Consider the following 19867-nt stretch of genomic DNA (forward strand, 5'->3'; position numbering starts at 1 on the left):
TGTGAATGACTGAGTACATAGACAAAATACATCACAAACGAAGACATCTGGAATTATTCCACTGAGGAATTAACACCACAAAATAGACCATTGCATTTTGAACTGGTGATGACTATTTGTTGCTATTAAACGCTTAAGCTATTAAGATATTTACTCAGGTACAGTATAAGTCCATTCATGGTGGCTTTGTTTAAAATAATACCTACTTACCTGCTCTTGTGTCTTTTCTGAACCAAATTTAATCTGTGCGCGTCCTGCCTGCGTCATCAGTGAGTGCGCCACTGGACTGGGCTGGAGTGTGGCCTTGGGGCCGCGTGCCCCTCATTAGCAGTCCCTTCTCTTTTCTTCATCTCTGTCTGCCCGTGAATCCAGAACTGAAGGTCAGTGAAATGTCAACGTCTCTTGGCGCGCGGCTTTGGCCCGACACTTCATTTGCATGCATGCACACTTTACTCGTGCCGGGCCTCCATATCGAAAAGCCTCTCAGCGTCCCACTGCTGAAATGAGAATGTACAGAGTGCCAATTATCAATTATTCCATTAGACATTGCCAGCTCAGTCTCAGCAATTCCTCATTTGTGTCATAGCCCTAACATATTAAGTCATTACTTAAAACTCACTGTAATAACTGACCTAGAACAAGCTATGTATACATACATTGACAGAAGCTAGTGAAAGCAGTCATATAAAACTGGTTAATGACTGGTTATCAATACATTTTCTTTTCTTTTCTTTGACTCATCTATCTAACTTATGTAATGCCTTTAAGTTCCTGTGCTTTTTCAAACAGCTGCTGCAATGCTCAGGGAATACCAATAGAAATGAATTGTGTAAAAGAATACAATAAGAATAAGAATTCTCCGTCACAGCACTGTAAATAAAGAGAGGCAGGAACTGATGAAAGACAGCGGACAGGGGGGGGTGAAGATCAATATTCTTTGGTGTGTTGCCTGCCACTCATCCATCATTGGCATGACCCACCAGAGCTCCATGGAGATTATGTGTCAGACGATCAGAAACACATTATTCCAAGGTGGTCTCATTTTCAGGGCCGAATAATGGTTTCATATTGGTCATGTCATTAAATGTTTCTTTCACTCGATAGTGGCAGAATCCCTACTGAGCGAGTGATACCGCATGACGTTTGACTAAATGCCCATTGTGGGCACATCACTTTTATTTCCACATCAAAGGAATTGAAAAGATACATTTCAAATACTCTTCTCTGGCTCGATCGTGTCATGTTTGATACATTGTATATTCTACGGGAGACAAAAATAGAATGCTAATGAGAGTTACCTTATTCATAGAGCAGTGTGGAAAATAATATAATGTACCTCATATTGGCCAAGAGCACTGTTGGCTGACTTCAGACTCACTAATCTGATTGCTTAGTGACCTTGGTTAACCAGAATAAGTACTTAATTAATCATTCATTCATTCATTCATTCATTCATTCATTCATTCATTCATTCATTCATTCATTCATTCATTCATTCATTCATTCATTCAATCAATCAATCAATCAATCAAATCAATCAATCCATCTTTGGGCAGCCGTGGCCTACTGGTTAGTGCTTCGGACTTGTAACCGGAGGGTTGCCGGTTCGAACCCCGACCAGCAGGAACGGCTGAAGTGCCCTTGAGCAAGGCACCTAACCCCTCACTGCTCCCGAGTGCCGCTGTTGTTGCAGGCAGCTCACTGCGCCGGGATTGGTGTGTGCTTCACCTCACTGTGTGTTCACTGTCTGCTGAGTGTGTTTCACTAATTCACGGATTTGATTTCCCTCACGGGATCAAAAGAGTATATATACTATTTATCTATTTATCTATCGTCTATGTTTTTTAAGTAAGGGATAATGTATAGAAGCCGGTCATTATCGGGAAATAGGTCCCGACAGGGTGAACCGGACCCCGACGCTTATTACACGGCTACTTGCCAAAACAAAACTCCCCACGATATGACTCTTTAGCCTACATAGCCTAAGCTAAAGCCTATTCGTGGCAACTGTCTGCAACAGCACACGCTGAACTTGAATCAAAACAGACTATGGTTGCAAACTATTTGTTTCTCACCATTATCTGTCTTTATGATGCATGGCCTGTTTTTACAGTACTTGTAATGCTCAGACAAGACCATGCAAATAGGATTTACAATATCTTCCTATCACAGTTTCGCTGTCAACAACAGATGCAAACAGGTGCATCCATGTTACATGGGTTGTCTGAGAATAAAAACATCATTCTTCAACAAAAGAGTGATATTAAAAGCATTGACATCTCTGAATTGGTATTCTGCATGGACGGCTCCTCCGGTAATCTATGCACATTCCGAAACTGCTGAAGGACGAAATGATAAGCAGTGAAGTTGTATAACTAGGGGGAAAGAAAAGGAATTACTCCAATGGGCTCTCAAACGGCAAGGTATTAAAATAACAGTATGTCAGAGGTATTTGTAGATGACCTTAATTTGTTGGTGTTGAATATATATTTATAGTGCACCAAACAGACTGCCATTATATTCAGGAGCTTGAAAAAAAGCATAAAGCAAAAGCAATGCATGTGGGTTGGCTTGCATACTTTCCATTATGAAATACTTTTGATGAGATTGAGCCATAGACAGCGCAGTTGTCTGTAGATATTCTCTGGCTAAGAAGAAGACAACAAAACAGGCTTTCGTGGAGGACTCAGCCTACCCACTGGGAATTGTGTGCAGTGAGAGAGTACAGACTGTTTCATTAACTGTGGGGACATGGAGTAATTAAACACCAAAAAGGAGGGGTCAACCATATAAATGAACATCTGCTGGCTGACAGAACACAGGCAGACACAGACGAGGAGGGATTGAGAGGGGTGGCAGAAAAAGACTGGAATCCGCAGGAGAAGCAGAGAGGGTTGGTCAGGAAGGAATTCCCATAAGATCTTGGAGAATACTGTTACTTACAGTAAGCAAGGCAAGGGGGAGAAGAGAAACATGTCTTGCTCAGCGCAAGCTTGTTGCATACCGCAGTCACTGACTGATAATAACCCACAAAATATTTTTTTTTGCATAATATTATGCAGTTATGTAAGTTATGTTAGCTTACACTGATGGAAAATAAATTATTTATTACTCTGTCCCTCGCCGTGGCGACTCCTTATGCTTCTCCCCAGATCTGAATCTGCCAATCTGCTGCGAGTGTGGTCTGGTCACTGGAATGCCAGTGAAGGAAGAAGCTGTGCCATTACCATGGCAAACTCCTGCTGATAATGCTGATTTCTTCCACAGCTAAAAAAAAAAAAGTCAAAAGAGGAAAGCTATATTGTTGACACTTTAAACATGGAAGGGAGTTAGCCCCTTTGAAAGGTCTGGTGGAAAACACAAGTAATGCAGTCCTCACCACCCCCTTTGCTTTATCCAGAGTGGTCATTTTTCCTTGTGCTTGGGACAGTTTTTCTGTTCCAAGCAAACGCTGTACACTCGCCTGTCCTTCACCGGCCCCCAAAATGTCATCTGCATTAAATTGGACGATTACAAGTTCCAGCAGTCTGAATGGGCATATCTCGTTTAGCATATGGACGGCCCTGCTTTTTAAATGCCATCTGTCATGTTGCACTCTGCTGAAGCAGGTTGCTCAGAGTGCTCTTGACGGCGCAGCATCTACAGATGGGAAGCAGCGCCTGGGCTGTTTTTCTCTCCTTCTACAGCGCTCAGTGTAGCTGTGATAGCAGTAGAAGCTACAGCTAATGTTATGTTAGTGACCTCTCTGTAGTACCAAACATGCCCCTCCCCACACACACACATGCACGTGCACACACACACACACACACACAGACATGCAGACACACACACTTCCCTGTCCCTTCAGGGGTGTAGTCAGTGCCAGCAGTGGAAGTTCTGTGTGGAGGTTCGCATCAGCGCGAAGTGTGATGAACCCTGGAGGAGAACATAAAATCTTGTTTTTGCTACTGAAACATCTATAATTAAACACATTAGGTGCTCTGCATCTTTCATTATGCCCCCCTTTTATCAAATGTATGCAGCCATGCATTTTAAACAGTTGTCATGCACCTGAACTCAGAACCTTGCCTTGGCTGTGCCAACGAACCATCATCCACGACTGGGATTTGCAACTCAATTACTTTTGTCAATCAAAATCTGGTATGATCACATGATGTTTTGCCTCCCCCTAGCCAAGATCCCTGTTCAGAAGACTAAATGCAAATATCTCTTGATCTTTCTGGAAAATTCTGAAACTATTATCATGACAACAAGAGATAGCAGCCTTTTGACTCATGCCAGACAAGCCCTACAGGCTTCTGACAACAGCAGCCTCATTTCCAAAGATACCTTAACAACTAGAGTAAGAGATCCTGTTAGATACCACATTAGCAAAGCCAAGCTAAATAAAAATGATAAAGCTAAGACAATAACACTTAATAGTGCTTGCAAGGCAAGGTCTATTGTATCTTTAAAAATAGGACACATACATCCAAAGCCCCCGAAGATACTGTACCATACATCATAAACACATTAGCTTTGTCCTCTGCTTTCTGGCAATACACTAAATTAACCTAACAATGGATAGTTACTGTATGTGTCCATTGTTTTTGTTTGTTCCCATAATCATTCTTGTGTCCTTAATCTACTGTACTTTGTTATTCGATTCAAGGTGTTCTTAATTAATTTGTAAACATAAAATGCTGGAAATGAAATGAAAAAGAATGGCATTAAGTTTACCATTCACAAGTCTGTATGCATTTTTGTTCCAACTACAAAAACTATATAGGTCTATGAAAGTATTGAATACTGAACGGCAAAAACAAGGCAATTCTAATAGTATTATTTCTCACACTTTTTTTCAATGTAACAGAATGCTACAGTAAGTTGAGTTACTGTAGCAGAGACTTTCTAATGAGGAGACAGTCGTCTACACATATTCCGCCCCTTTAGTCACCAAAAGTTGACATGTGCCAATACATTGTGCCAATCATGTGGTATGTTGTGAATACATTGTGCCAATCTCGCAGCTGGAGTCAGGTTGGTGTTGTGAACGCAGTTCTGCCGGAAATAGATGCCCGGTAAGTGCCCAAAATTAAATGCAATATGGCCACCGAGTGGTGGGACTTGCCTAAAAGGACTTTGACTATAGTAAAAAAAAAAAGTCTTATGGACAAATCTTGCACTGAACAGCCGGCTTACTTAATGATTCAGAATGGGTGATGATGTTTTTTTCCCAATAGCCGTCAGATTGACTTGAGGGTTTTTTGAGTAAACCAAACCTATTCAAATCATGCCCAGAATGTTAATGAAAGTATTAAATCATTAAAGTGTTCCCATGATCTTTTTGAATTATGGAATCTATTCCTGAAAGTTCCAATTTACATTTTAACACAAGCAACACAGCTGTAATAAACGGTCACCACTCCCAACCCCCTTCCACACAAATTTGTGCCTTGTGTATCTACACTTGCAGATGTGAAGTATAAATACAGAAAATACTGAGAACTAGTTAAAAGAGAGAGTATAAAAGATAAGTTTACGGCGAAGCATTTCATTGAAATATAGCCTGTATTTTTTTGTTCTTTATATATATATATTTACTCTATTACTTTTTGTTGCATGGGGGAGTGGGCTGTTCTTGCCTCCAGGTGTTCACACAGCACGCTCTCTGACGACAGCTCCACGGTGTCACTGGAAATTTATTTCTCTGTTAAAGACTCTTTCTCCCCCTCTCTCGGTCTCCCCCTCTCGCTCCCTTTCTGTGCGTAAGGCCCACTGAGCCTCGGCAGCTGGCCTCCCGGGGGCCTCTCTGGGGACTGCCGATTCCAGCCATCATCCGTTAATTAGCCAGTTAACTCCGCTAATTAACTCTCTACCCACAATGATTGAATTGGGGAGGCAGGGAAATGGCATTTACAGCCCTTCTATTAGCCACACTGATAAATACATAAGCTCAAGCGGACGGACCAATAAGGACACATCGTTGACACACTAGCCGACACACATTTCGTATAGTGTGGATTAATGTGCGCTACCTGGGGCAGAGAGCTTAAGAGAACAGTTTAATATCCTCGACTATAGAGACGTTTAATGGGAAGAACACATGCAATTTGCCTGTCCAGATGACTTGCAACATTTTTCGCTGAAAAAGTTGCTAAGATTAGTGCCCAGTTCAATGAGCCTTTAAAAAAGGCATTACCTTGTGGAAATATGGTAGCATTGTTGGATTCTTTCTATTCAAGAAAGTCCTCCAACAACATGCCTAATCCCATTCCATCCATTCTTCAGGAATCCATCACACCCAATAGCAAGTAAGCAAGCAAGTTTTTGATTTCCTATCTCAGAACCCTACCCCGGGATTCCCGAATAGCGGTGGCCTGCAAGAGCCAAATGAGATGCCTGCGCCTACTTGTATGTCTGGTACACACAGTGTATTAAGAGCCATAAGTAGCCTATTTCCTATCAGCTGTGTCGATGTTCAGTGTGTGTGTGTGTGTGTGTGTAGCGATCTGCATGGTAAATTCACCGTCAGAGATTAACAAGGTAAATAGTTAGGTAAGGTAAATAACTGTTGAATTTGGCTAAAGCAATGTTCAGATCACTCTCTCCAAAAACGGAGCCTCTGTTATTCTCAACGAATACCACTATTTCCCAATATGGCACATCTTGACTGACCAACTAAATTAAACCAACTAAAATGGCACACAATTTGGGTGTCCCAATTGATGACCAACTTAATTCCTATGTAGCTTCAGTCACAAAGTCATGTCTATTTATCCTATACAATATTTGGAAGAACATACCTTATCTAATTATATTCTTGTGCAGGCCATGACTCTTAATCTTTCTAAACTTGACTTGCATTGTCAGCTGGCCTACCTGTTTGTGTAGTGAGAATGTTAGATTACTCAAAACGTAGCAGCATATCAGCCAAAATAGACACATGTAACTTCTGTTAGTTACTCTTCGTTGGCTTCCTATTGCAGCCAAAATAAAATTCTAATTCCTCACTCTGGCCTACAGGACACTTGTGGATCTGCACCTTGCCATCTCAATTCCATGATCCAGCTCTATGTCCCGTCACACCCAATGCAGTCCTCTGCTGTGTCGAGCGTTCATCAGCACTAGGAGGTAACAGTCAAGACTCTTTTCTTCTGTGATTCCACGTTGGTGGAATGATTTCCCTAATGCTCTTTGTTCTAGAAATAGTTTTTGGGATCTTGTATGTTATCATTCAGTTTAATTTAATTAATCTATTATTACTAATACTGGCCTTTATATTTAGTCTATATGACTACTTTAAACTGTTCATTGTAAATTGTTAATTGTAATGTTTATTGATTAAATTCCAAGTTGCTTTTGACAAAGGCATCTGCTCAGAACTATGAACTATGTTATGTCCCCTACTAGGGGTCAGGGAACTATAACAAAACTAAATAAAGCAAGGGCAAAATACAGCAGACAACGGTGGATAAATTTGAAAATAATCAATAATTTATTATAATTAAACTAGAACATAAATTAATGCAAAAAGCAATGTTCTAAACAAATAGCAAGTGAAGGCCAGAAGACCAAAAACGAAGCCGCCCAATTTCCAGGCCTCTCTCCCAGACTGTCACTCTGAGAGGGACTGGACACCTGGACGTAGTGTGGGGGCGTAGTGTGGGGACGTAGTGTGGGGGCGTAGTGTGGGGACGTAGTGTGGGGGCGTAGTGTGGGGGCGTAGTGTGGGCGAGAGCGGGGAGCGGAGCACAAAGCGAAGCGTGGCGTGGCAGCGGTAGCGTTCTGCGAGGAACCAAAAAACGAGCCGGCCTCCGGAGTGACGTCAACCAGCACCTTTTATAGGGCTGGTCCAGCAATTAAGCCCCCTGCTGGAGTGTCTGAAAAACACAGCGAGACAGCAAGAACACAAACAGCTAGGGACGTAACAACTATAAGAACAATAAACATAATTTAAATAGCATTTTGGAGTAATTACAACTTGGGCTGTACGCTAGCATGGGAACATTTGCATTACAAGTTTTTATATCCTTTTTTTGTATACTTTCAAGGTCGCATTTAAATTAAATGTTAATTAGTTTCTGCTAATCAAGCTAGAGCTTGTGTGTTTCCAGCATCGAGGTCAAGTAATGTGAAGCAAGTCTTTCCGGAACCCTCTGAATAAAGTGCCTGTGATGGCTAACTCCATCTGACAATTTCAGGTTGCCTTTGCCAAGTACATTTGCATCTTTGCTGTCACCCGCTCGGATAAAGACTGAGCACAGCGGATGAGCATCCCCTGTGGCCTCTTTAGATTTTAGAAGGCTGAGAACACTAAGCCTGGGGGATGTAAAAAAGGTCTGCAAATAGGCCTCCATTGTTCACAACCATTGTCTCTACATCAAAGCTTTATTTCTTTCAGTTTAGTTTAATCAAAGGCTGATATTTAAGGTAGACTTTTTTCTACCTGTGTTGCATGGTATTTCAGTCTACAGATGCAAGCATAACACATATGTGGGTGACCATGTAATTAAACTCGCCTCATCTTGGCATTATAGATGAAAGTGTATAAATAGGCTACTTCTGGGATAATCAGAAAATATCTAATACCTGATATCTTTTCATGAGGATAATAGACTACCATCATTTTATACTGAATAACACTTCTAAATCTGTGCTTTGTTTTGACACATTTAATTCAACAGTCCCTAAGGTCGAGCGATCACTAATCAGGGTAACTGTAAACAGATGTATCTAAAAACTGTTATACCAGGCCAGGATATTCAATTAGAGCCACCGTGCAAGGACAATATCACATACATTAACTGACTGACATTCAAAGGTCACATGGAGTGGTTTCAATGGAAAGAGAGATGGATTTGCAATGACCTGTGTGTTTGTGTGTGTGTGTGTGTGTGTGTGTGTGTGTTGAAGGAGAGTAAGGGTGATCATGGTAGGCTGACAGGTTGTGACAGTCAGCCCTCTCTCCTCCACACCATCTCCCACTGCTGCCTTATCTAAATGCATATCTCATTTGATTGGCGTCACCCTTCTTGTTTGTCAAGAGTCGGGCTCTGGCTATTTTACCTCCAGGTCGGCTGATGGATTTTTCTCAGACATGGGGACACGTGTGCCGGCCTGTAGCTAATGCTTATTAGCGTAGTACACCCTTCATCTTGCTGACAATAGAGACCTGTATCTGACAAGGGGGCATGGTTTCTCTTCAGTACTTGCTATCGACTTGTTTTGCAACAGGCTTACATCAAGCGTAAATGCCTCATCTATGCACTTCAGTCATTTTGTGTGTTGACTCACCAGAAGAAGCTTTGAGGTGTTATAATTTATTTATTTACAAACAAAAAAACAAACACAGATTTAAAGTATTGAGGGTTGTTTTTGAGTGTTATCTGTCATGAAAAATCTGTTCTTACAGATTTGTTCCCAGTAATCAGGGTTGGGAGAGAAGGCCAGGTCAGTTTTCCACTTGGTTGTTGGGAGTGTTATTGTTATGTTTAGGTTGGAAATCATTGTATATAGCTGGGAGGTTAATTTTTTTGAAGTTATTCATTTTCATAAGTTCTTCTATAAGCTGAGAGGGTTTGGTAAGTCTGGTTTTATCTTTAATTGTAAGTCTAAGCAGTGGCGTCATGCCCATTGAAATTAAGGGGGCACGTGCCCCCTCGGATTTTTCCTCCCTGATAATTTTTTTGATCGTAACTTTGTTCCTATTATGCTCCATAATAAGCCAGAGCCTATAACGACCCAAATGTATTCTTCTGGATGTGTAATAAACCGTAGCAAAATAGCTGAAGACCCAGGGATGGATTACTGCACGGGCCTACCCAGGGGCCCAAGGGGTCAGGGGGCCCTGAAGCCCAAGCCTTTGCATGGAATCATTGCCTCAATATCAACAAATCAGGATGTAGGCTATGAATCTGATTGAATTTAGTATTGGCCATCCCCAAAATGCACCAGAATACAGGAAATCACATCAAACAAATTAAAAAATTTCTGGGGGAGGACCCCCAAACCCCCCCTCCCACATGTACGACAATTAGTGGGGGGGCACTTCATACATCTGGGCCCAGAGACCCGAAAGTTCATAATCCGCACATGTGAAGACCCGTGTATGTTCCCGTAACAACTCACACGAACACTGAGCTCGCAATGTTTTGCTTGTGTTGAACTGTTACAGGGTACAGTTTGAACAGTTGAACTGTTACAGTTTAAACAGATACCGTTAATGGTGTTGAAGTGGTAAGTAGTCTAGCTAAGCAATAAAAAGTAGTGGAATTATTTGTGGTTAACCAGGAAATTTTGACTTGGTGATCAAAAAGTTAGAACTATGGATTTGATGTTGGCCGCAAATTCAGAGCATTACGTTAACGTTAGCCTACTGTACATGGTGTCAGTGTAACATAGCCTAGGCTACTCTTACAAATACCTATTACAAATATTTGGCAAGTCTCCTGGTTCAATTGTTTCCAGTTTCATAGAAACAAGGGTGTTAAATTTGCAGTGACTAGGCTACAAAATCCAACCTAATAACATTAGGCCTACCAAGGCATCGCGTTGGATGTTTCTCCACTTGTTCTCTTCACGTATCTCGCAGCTAATGTAGTGAAAAGGGATAGGCTACCCGTTCAAAAGGAGGCCTAAAGTTGTTTTATATAAATAGGATCGTTATATGACCGTGATGTAGAGGGCAAGAAAGTATAATAGTCTCTCTCATGTGCTCATAACTTACTTATCAGGTCACTTGCTCATGATTTGCAGGTAACTTACAAATGAGGTAGCCTATTGCTTGCCATGATGGTAATGAAAAATATATTACTACTTCAAATATTTAGTGTTTACCTAACCTTACTCAGCACTGAAACCTGTCAAACTTCTTTCAAAGTCCTTCATCAAATGAATTAAGATTAAAATAATTTAATTTCTGAGCACCACAAAGTCAGACCTCGGCACCTTTTTAAATGTAAGATTGTTCTTAGGTCACATATCAATCAAATCATAACAACTGTAATGGTACTGTTTTTAAAATCATGTATAGTAGGCCTAAGTGTAAATGTGTGTGTCTAAACATGCTTTAATGAGCTTACACTTTAATGAGCTGAATTTGAGCTTACAGTTCTTTCACCAACCTATGTGTTTTACATGAACTTGCTCTGCTTGTATTTCTGTCCTTCCCAAACAGCATTGAAATGGTATGTTTAGCAGCCAGAATTTTTAAATTTCCAGGGGGAGAAATCTACGGCCCCCCTCTAACATGACCCCCTGAAAAAAAAATGGCTGATTGTGCCCCCCCCCCCTGAATTTTGGTTTGCATGACGCCCCCGAGTCTAAGTTGTTGATATTGAAGGAATTGTTCTCTCCCAACCCCATATTTTTGTGTGAGTGTGTTAAATGACATGAAATGGTGGTTCTTAAAGATGCCCTATGCAGGTCTGGTTATTCCTTCGCTGTTTCTGGGTTCTCGCCTGATTTGGGCTCGCATTTTTCACGACATAGCTCCCCCTGCAGCTTCGGTAGCAAGTGACTGCTACGCTAAACCCCCACTAGCTAGCGAGCTAGCAATCAAGAAACCAAGCTAAACACATACAGGACTCACAATAAAACGGTCGAGCAAACACATTGTTCAAGAGACTATCAAATCACATTACAAAAACGAAGTTCACCCAAAGGTAGGCTACTTACAATTTCAACAGCAACAAAGCCAAGTCGGAGTCAGTTTTGCAGTCTTCTTAGAAACTACAATCTGACTACATTTTCGAGGCGCCAATGGATACTTCCGCTGAGTTACATCTGGATGTGTTCGGTCCGCGACCAGAAAGTTGCATATTCGTTTTTTCCGTGGAGAAGCACTGGGGGGAGACGAAGCACCCACCAAACGACCCAAAAAGTGTTGTAGAACCATTAGAACGACTCAACCTGCATAATTAAGGTCATTTTTGCTAAAATTGTTGCATAGGGCTTCTTTAAATAGGTGGTGAAGATGTGTGATTCCATCTTGTGCCCATGTGGAGAAATGAAGAGATTTGTTCTGTATCATGAACACTGGGTTGTGCCAGAGAGGGGTGAACTTGTTTAAATCTAATGATGAGTTGAGTGGATGGTAATGCATTGGCAGAAGTTGGATTTCTTGATTGACTGTGGTCTGCAACTGGGAGATATATGCATTGGTCTTGTTCCAATTCCAGCCATGGGTAATTGTGCTTGTGTATATTGATCCATTTAACTAGGTACTGGAATTGATTTGCCAGGAAGTAGTGATGGAAGTTTGGTGCCTCAAGCCCCCCATGTGATATTTTTATTTTGTAGTGCTGAGCGTGATATTCTGGGTTTTTTGTTTTTCCAATAAAAATGTGTTGTTAATGAATTGAGAGTTTTGAACCATTTATCTGTAGGAGTGATGGGGATCATAGAAAAAAAGTAGTTAATCTGGGGTAGTCAATCTGGTTTTCATTTTGACTGCAGCTATTCTTCCAATGAGTGTGAGAGGGTGTTTAGACCAGCGTTTGTATTCGTCTTCAATTTTCCTGAGGGGAGCGTATTTGAGGGTGAAAAGCTCTGACAGCCTGGGGGAAATCTGAATCCCTATGTACTTGATGTTGCCTGTGTGAAGGTGGAGGGGCTCCTGTCCTGAGCTCCAGAATCCCATGCATCATCTGAGAGGGGTAGTAAAATTGATTTATTCCAGTTGATAGTGTAATGTGAGACAAGGGAGAATCTGTTGGTGATATTGAAAGTTTCTTGAAGGGATACTTGTGGGTCCTGTAAATAAAGCAAAAGATCATCTGCATATAAAATGATTTTGTGTTATCTGTTGGCTACCTGAATTCCTTTGATTATCCTGTTTTGTCGTATTGCTGCTGTGAAAGGTTAAATGAAAATGGCAAAGAGGGAAGGTGAGAGCGGGCACCCCTATCTGGTGCCCTGATGTGAAACTCTGTAAAGTGATTCCGTTAGTGGTAATGGTGGCCCTGGGTGATGTGTACTGTGTTTTAATCCAGTGGATGAACGACTTTTCAAAACCAAACTTGTGAAGTGTATTGAATAAAAATGATCAGTTTACCATATCAAAAGCTTTTTCTGCACCAAGTGAAATGATAATGGGTTTCTGTTGTCTTTCTTTCTGTTGTCTTTCTTCACAAAATGTGGTACAGATTATCTTCAGACAAATCCTCTCAAAAGTTATTGATTGGCATTTCTATGGAAGAATATTAGACTCAAAAGTTTTGTACGTGTGCATCACGTTTTGAAACTGTAGAAATTATTTGTAACTGTAAAAATGATCTGTACAAGTAATTGTCAATATCACAAATATGCGCTACACTTACAAATCTATTCTACGTGTACAGATCGGTTTTACAGCTAAAAATCATCCTACAGTTAAAAATATTTTACAATTACAAATATATTCTACAATTACACATCATTATTCTACGCACAAAAAGCTGCTCTACAGTTACAAATCTTTTCTACAGGTGTACAGACTTTTGCACCACCTTAGGGATGAGAAGTGTCTCATATGTATTGTGTGTGTGTGTGTAACAGGATTTGTAACTGTAAAAATGATTTGTGATTTAACAAAAAAATAACACGAACAATTTTAAGTATTACTCCTATGTCGTTCACTTACAAATATATTCCACAGGTATAAAATATTCCACAGTTGCGGTCTTTCAATTACGAAACTATTCTGCCATTACAAATCTCTGCTGCTCGCACAAGTATTTTCTACAAGTATACAAATAATTTTAAGACTGTTCTGGCGCTTCCTGTTGAATAGCCAATGGCGATCCTCAGGTTTGGCTAGCCAACCATGAATCTCAGTTCACTAACCAATCACAGTGCCGGAGCAGCGCCGTCGTTGTCTGTGGGTGCAACCAAACCTGGAGTCTACGCTTGGAGCACGCTATTTTCCTGTATAGAGTGGCGAAGTCCCGCCCCTTCTACTTCCGGTCCATGGGACCTATCTTTCAAAAATTCTTGAATTTTTAAATAATTTTCAATAAAGTATCTATCTATCTATCTATCTATCTATCTATCTATCTATCTATCTATCTATAAATTATGAATGGGAGTTAATGGAGAGATAACAATTATCTTTTGGTCCAGTTTGAATTGTGCCACGAATTTTACATATGATGTGTGTGAATTTAAAAGATAATTTTTCACATCAAGAAAGTACTGTTGTTTGATAGACTTCAAAAGTTATGTTGGTTTTGTGCGAATCCACTCAGTGGACTAAATCTCTCGTCTTGAACGATGTACATCACCAACGTAATGAAACGATAAGAGCTGTTATGCTAGTTAACGGTTGCATCTTGCTGCCTGCTATGTCACTTAACAGTATGTAATGTACAGTCTATGGACAAATACAACTTACCTGATGTGTTTAATCCTCTGACTCATGGTATTTTCTTCAGCAAGGAAAGCCCAATTGACCTGTTGACTGGTATGCTTGTACAATCTAGTGTGGCTGTGAATGAGCTAACGTCACTAGCACGACTGATGGGTTTGTAGTCGTTGGAATTACGATCTTTCAAAATGTTGTAATTCAATAGTTACAAAACAAACTGCAAATGTCTTTACATGAAACATTTTCTTTAAAATTGACAAACATCATATCGGTAATTCAAGGCACAAGTCAACCGGGACCAGAAAATAATTTCTTTTTCGCCATAGACTGCCGTTCAAATTTTTTTGAAAGATAGGTCCCATGGAGGCAAACGGAAGGGGCGGGACTTCGCCACTCTATTCCTTGAGGTATGTTGGTAGCCTACACCACACAGACATGTTCTATGTCCACTATTCCTTGTTAATACAGCCAGTGTACCTGATATACAGGGCAACGAGGTGAGATCAATCAATGGCAACTAATGTGGGCAACAGACAAATAACTATTATATATAGCAAGCTACCGCTAGTTAGCCAAATCCCACTCAATCTCAATGTAGGATAGCAATGGTAGCTAAATTGTCAGTTTAAGCAGCATACAAGTGCGAACGGAAATGTAGTGTGTGGATGGAAATAAATAACAACACTCAACATACTTTTGAAGACATTTTGTTTCAAGTTTGTAACAAATGCGGTCAAAGTTTTAAGGGAGTTTGTCGGTCATAAGGTAGGCTCAGCAAAACGAGGCAGGCGGCTAGCATTATTATCAAGAGGGGTGCTAACCATTAGGCCTCGTATGCCAGGTCTACCTCCAGCAGTGTTGTATAAAGTACTAGAAAGCAATACTTGAGTAAAAGTACAAGTATCGTACTAGAAAAACACTTTGGTAGAAGTGAAAGTTACCTTTTAGAATATTACTTAAGTAAAAGTCTTAAAGTATCTGATATATACTGTACTTAAGTATCAAAAGTAATTTTCTGATATTTAATGTGCTTAAGTATTTGAAGAAAAAGTAAAAAGCAAGCGGTATTATTTTGAACTTTTGTGAACTTTATTTTGGCTTTCTTATAGTAAAGCATAAATTATATTCAGGGTTCCCATATCTTCTTAATCTCACTCATCAAATCAAAATCACATTCTTTTCTAGGACTTTTCAGGCACAATTCTCTTAAGTTCAAAGAACAAACAGCATATTTTTAGCGCTGACATCAAAGAAAAAAACAGAAACAGAAACTTTTGCACTTTTGTATGAACTTCAGGTAAAAATGAAGTCATGCCTCCTCATCACTAATTTCGGGCTCATCATTTTCAGTGGTCGACTGGTTGATCTGCTGCTCAGTCTCTCCTGGCCTCTTTCTACCATCCATCCTTCCTGACGCTTGTGTCTACTGTAGGGCCGGCTCGGCTATCCGTATCTGAGAAAACTTTTTGGAAAAGACGGGCTATATGGACCCAACCAACTCTTTTTGGGAGGGGAGAACTCCCTCACGTAGGCTACAACCCATGCAGAGGCATTGCATTGGTGTCATGCACAGAATGCGGAGTGTGTCCTACTGAAAAGATAGACTAACGTAACAAATGTCAATATTTTTTTTCTCGACCGGCCCAAAAGTGAAGAATTCTCCCGATTCTCCCGATTACCCACCCCGGGCCTGATTCAGTCTTACTCTTCTTGGACTGAAGACAAGTCATGCGATGCTAAAAAGCCTCACAGGCCGCTGAGGCAGGTAGCGGAGTGTTCAGCTTCACAGAAAGCTGCCAATGTACAGAAACATTTCTTGCAAATACGGCCACGGGTGTATGACGTTATCTTCACCACTACCCTGTTCACCGAGTTCACCACTATTGTCGGGGTGGTCGTCTATGATAACGGGAGGTCCTCCAGTAGGTGCTCATGCTTCCATGGCGGTTTCAGTTGTGTGTCCTCCTCCTTTAGCAACAAACAAGCGCGAAGTAAAGTACAGATACGTAAAGTACAGTAACGAAGTATTTGTACTCCGTTACATTACAACACTGACCTCCAGATTGTAAGGTGCTACTTCAGACTTGACGAACTCTTATTCACCTTATTTCGCGCGCAAACATGGGGGCGCTAGCTTTGCCCACATTGTCTCCGAACTTCCGATTGAGCAGTACATCCATTGCGATACATTGACATAGCAGAGCTCTATCGAGATGACTGGCATCATATATTATGGGTCATCCTAAAGTTAGGAACGTTTATTTAGGATTTTGGTGACTTAAGACATTTCTATTATACAGCTTTCCTATCTGAAGTTAGGAAAAAACTGACTTTGGAGCGGCTGTTCTGTAAGTTAGCCTCTCTATCCTCTTCTGCCGTGTTATCCCAATGAAGCTAACTAGACGTAGCTAGCCGACCGGAAGTTTAAAGACAGCGTGGAATTTAAAAAAAATGGGCGGGGCTGAATAAGGTGAATAGTAGGCAACAGAAACTCTTTACTGCAGAAAAACCGTAGTAGGTTTGATGCTCAACAGATTGCTCTGGAGTTAGTTATAAGTTAATAATAAGTAACCATTGATATGTCAAAACATACCAACTGGTGTCAACATCAGCTAGGCTATGTTGGCATTTTCTGATGGTTCTTCATGACTGATCATAAGGTACAAAATAAATAATACAGAAATACAGTGCTGGGCATTGGTAGACAATCATGTTAATCTGTCTATGTATCTATTTCTTCTGTGTAAGCAGTTTCTTATGGATCCCCAGTTGCTGCCTCCTTCCGAAGCACAGGTGGGTCATAAAATATATTTTACTGATTATGAAAATAGGTCGCCGCCCGATGTATGCTTTTTGAAACTCACCTTTTGAACTTGTTGACGGCAGTATTCCTACTTAAAACAACATCCTGGGATGTGTATGTTTTATATGTTGTAAGAGTTAAAGAGAAATCACTACTAGTCGATCTTAAAAAGTCAGTTTATTTTCAAACGTTTTTGTTGGTTCCTGTCAGTGATAGATCATTATCTATGATAAATTTATAGTTACTCTCTACACTGGCAGGTTATTAGAGAGGCTGAAAACCAGACTGGAACAGGCTCTTCAAAGGCAGCCTCTGGACCTGGACTATTTAGAGTTCCTCTGTACCAGTGAGTTGAGCCTAGTTCACCGAGTACTCACATGCCATTTCCAGAAGAGGTAAGCAATGTCTGTTTGTTTTTTTGTGCAAAATAAGTACAAACATTACCCCTGTTTTCAGAATACTTTCAGAAGGTGCCATTGAGTCCTGCTGTCCTGCTAAAATAAACTTCACTGACAGTTTTTACATATTTTTCCCCTCACAACCTATTAGATACCAGAATACAGTTGTTTTGTACTGTAAAAATAGTATTAAGTGTTGATTTATATATATTTAAAACAAACGAGGAGACTGCAGAGCCTTATGCTTATAATCATTAATTAATTATAAAATAAATCATGGACCTACACTAGTAATCCTTACTATTTTTCTCACAAGAGACACATTGGCAGTGCAAAATCAAAAGGAGAGCCTCTTTTACGACAACATACTAAGTCACCTTTGCAAATGTGCATTTCTACATATAAATTGGACATCCCACAAAAAAAAGAAACAACACAGCCAATACATTTTCATTTAAGACCAGTCATCGAATACTGGGATGAGTGGAAGCTGGCATGCGTGTCCTTGACTTTCTTCATGCTGTAATTTTAGTAGCAGGTTTGACAATACCCCCTTTAGGAAGCACCATTAAGGCTTAATAACTTAATGGTGAACCTTTCACCTTCATTATTGTATTTGGGTGAAAAGGGAGAAGTATAATTCAGATGTTTTTTGTTTTCACAGTGCAGGATTGTATGTTTATGAAAAAAATATTGACTGTTACCACATACAGTGGGTCCCATTCAGAAGGGGCCACTTCTTTCGCGCTTTCTGCGATTCATGCAGCTGTGTGAAATGTATTACAACTTATCGCCACAAGGTGGCAGTTTAAGTCCACTGTAGCATTTGTAAACAGGGCAGCGGAGTGCATTCCAAGGCCGTTGCAGTGGCAGTGAGATACTGTAAGCAGAACGAAACTGAAGATCACCTCGTTGAAGTCATATAGTAGACTAGGCTAAATCAGAGCCTGCTTTTGTTTTTATCAACCTGGGGCCAGAGATGATGGCCTTTGGCGAACAGTTTAGGCCTACTCAAAATGAGTAAAACCAAAAGCACTATACAGATTGTACATGAAAAAGGTTATGATGTATAGATTCCCAAGTGTCCAAGCTTCCAAATGGTGTATAACATAACTATGCTACATAGCAATATGGGATTTAGAATGTTGGGGGAAGGAGGGTAGGTGTTCGAATCCAATGTGTTCTTCATAAGGTTAAAATATTGTTGTTATGATACGTTTAACAGGTCATAGGCAGACGGGAAAAGCAGGCCTTAAAAGAGGGCTACAGGATACTGGGGTGCTCCCAAAGATAACAGAACGGCCAGAACTGGCTAGAGTTCTGTTCCCACGAGGTGCCTCATCTCTGATGGATCCTAAGGTATTAATGTTCAAGCATGGCAATTTAAACATGGCAAGCATGACACATCCTCTCACATTCTTTTTGCAAAGGTAAATTTGTAAGTGGAGGAAAACAACTGACAGAATAAAGTACATCATGGCTATGGTACAGTGCACAATAGTATTCCAAACAAGGTGGACTGTTTTTGTTGCAGATGATTTTGAAGAGTGGTTTGACCAGATGAGGCAGAGGTTGACGAAGATGAAATGGAAGACTCATGCCGTGTCACAGCCTACCTCAGACAATACGTTGTAAGTGGTATGACAAATATTTCCTAAGATTCCCTCCACCCCCCCCCCCCCCCCGACAGATTTTGAAACCTGGCTGATCAGAGTGATTTGGATTTGATGAGAGATCTGTACTTGAACCACTCGCAGACTGAAAAATATGTGAAAGTATTTTTTCAAAAGTATCTTTTGTGATTGTGATGACTACATTTGCCATACATTGTATTCAGTAATATAGCTTACAGTGCCCTCCACATTTGTTAGCTCCCCAGAATCACAGATGTATGAAATGTTATAACTTTGTTCAGTAAATCACACATATTATTTTCTTGTGGTATTATAAGTATATAGTATAAGTATACTCTTTTGATCCCTTGAGGGAAATTTGGTCTATGCATGTATCCCAATCCGTGAATTAGTGAAACACACTCACAGTGAGGTGAAGCACACACTAATCCCGGCACAGTGAGCTGCCTGCAACAACAGCGGCGCTCGGGGAACAGTGAGGGGTTAGGTGCCTGCTCAAGGGCACTTCAGCCGTGCCTACTGGTCGGGACTCAAGCGGCAACCCTCCGGTTACAAGTCCGAAGCGCTAACCAGGCTAGCATTGTATAACAAACAAACTACTACTAAAAGTATTTTCTGATATTGTCTTTTTAATTCTTACAGGTTCTTTAGAGACATTGAAAGACCTGGTGGTCTTCTGGACAGGATGGTCTGTCCTCCAAGAAAC

At 40.6% G+C, this 19867-nt stretch overlaps 1 long non-coding RNA gene across 2 annotated transcripts; it reads left to right on the forward strand.

Annotated features, from left to right (window-relative positions):
• Positions 1–17088: 17088 nt before the first annotated feature.
• Positions 17089–19867, forward strand: LOC121696253. Of its 2 annotated transcripts, none has more exons than XR_006026268.1 (3): positions 17089–17119; positions 19062–19158; positions 19804–19867. It is a non-coding gene; the product is annotated as an uncharacterized LOC121696253 (long non-coding RNA). The 2 variants fall into 2 exon arrangements; XR_006026267.1 differs by lacking the exon at positions 17089–17119 and adding an exon at positions 18700–18886.

The sequence above is a fragment of the Alosa sapidissima genome, chromosome 21, assembly GCF_018492685.1.
Source record: "Alosa sapidissima isolate fAloSap1 chromosome 21, fAloSap1.pri, whole genome shotgun sequence".
Taxonomy (NCBI): Eukaryota; Metazoa; Chordata; class Actinopteri; order Clupeiformes; family Clupeidae; genus Alosa; species Alosa sapidissima.